We start from the raw sequence: 1,492 nt of genomic DNA, 5'->3' as shown, positions 1-1,492 counted from the left end.
CTGCACAAAGATGCCCTTGCTCTTATACTCCTCATGGAGGCACTGAGAGAAGAAATCTACAAAGGCCTTGGTTGCAGAGTAGATTGTCAACAACGGAACCGGGAGCATGCCACTGGCTGAGGAGATGTTGAGAATCACCCCTTTAGATCTTTCTACCATGCCAGGCAGCACCAAGCGTGTCACCTTGCAAACNGAAAGCACATTAATATTTATCAGTTTCTTGATGGTGTTGTCCAAGTCGGGAATTTCCAAAAAGTATTCNGGATACTCGTATGACATGCCCACATTGTTCACTAAAACGCCAATCTCAAGACCAGACAGGCCTGTCTTAATTTTATCATAAATATCATCCAATGAAAAGTCGACAGCAATGGTCCTTGTTTCAACGTTGAATTTTTCTTTGATGTTGTTGGAAACCTGATTCANTTTATCCTGGGACCTGCTGATCAGGACAATCTTCATTCCACGNTTTGCTAACTCTTCTGCATATGCTTTTCCAATTCCATCAGTGCCACCTGTAACAACTGCCCATTCTCCGAGCCGCGGGCCGACCGAGGCCTCGTTGCCCACGCACCACACCTGGAAGGCCCTGAAGAGCGAGTACAAGGCTCGCAGGGCCAAGTAGGCAATGGTGCTCGCGCCCACCCAGTACAGGAAGCCGGCAGCCGGGGGAGCGCACTCCATGGCTCGTGACTAGGCCTCACTACTACGGTGAATGGGTCTTTCTTTCTTTCTTTCTTTCTTTCTTTCTTTCTTTCTTTCTTTCTTTCTTTCTTTCTTTCTTTCTTTCTTTCTTTCTTTTTTTTACAGTGTGGGAAAGGAAGTTTATTTAAGGATGTGGGGAGAACATGGCAGCGCCCTTGGGCTAGCCAGCAAGGCAGCAATCAGTCAAGGAGAACAAGGCGGCAATCAGTGGAGACTGAAACACTGCCCAAATCCTATCCAGGGAGGGCACGGGTGGGTGGGGGGTCAAAAGGGCATGGGGCAGCGCTGGCTGCAACTCCAGAAGACAAAGCCTGGTGTCTGATGCCAGGATGGGAGTTTGAATCCTGGAGGCAGAAGATGGCGGCAGGAATCTGAAGGCAGTGTGAGCCCAGCAGAACCTAAGTGGTGGTGGGGACTCCATTACTGCCTGGAAACTGGCTCCACAGGCGCTCTACAGGGCTGGGCTCTGGAGCCCAGAGGCTACTCACTCGGGCGCCCTCAGCACTGACAGCAGCTCCCTCTGCTCTCTGTATAGAACCTGCTATGTTTGCTGGAGGGCCTGAACCTGCTGCTGCAGTTCCTCCACCTGCCTGTGCCCTGCCAGTTCCTGGTTTTTGGCTTCCTGTTTCCGAACTTGATGGCACAGGGTATCCTGTTGCTTCAGGAAGTAGGGTGCCATGACACTACACAGGTCTTTCTCTGGGATTCCACTGGGTCTCCAGGCTGGCTCTCCGTACTCTCTGCCTTCTTCTTCTTCTTCTTTTTTTAATTTTTAATATTTTTTATT

The 1,492-nt window shown here is 50.1% G+C and overlaps 2 pseudogenes; both read right to left on the bottom strand.

The window, feature by feature from the left end:
- LOC110286242 overlaps positions 1 to 684 on the bottom strand; it is a 12,849-nt pseudogene extending 12,165 nt beyond the window's left edge.
- A 505-nt stretch (positions 685 to 1,189) lies between these two features.
- The window catches only part of LOC110287431, a 1,322-nt pseudogene continuing 1,019 nt past the window's right edge, over positions 1,190 to 1,492 (bottom strand).

The sequence above is a fragment of the Mus caroli genome, chromosome X, assembly GCF_900094665.2.
Source record: "Mus caroli chromosome X, CAROLI_EIJ_v1.1, whole genome shotgun sequence".
Lineage (NCBI taxonomy): Eukaryota > Metazoa > Chordata > Mammalia > Rodentia > Muridae > Mus > Mus caroli.
Note: the sequence above shows the minus strand (reverse complement) of the source record. Positions and strands in the feature narration are given on the sequence as shown.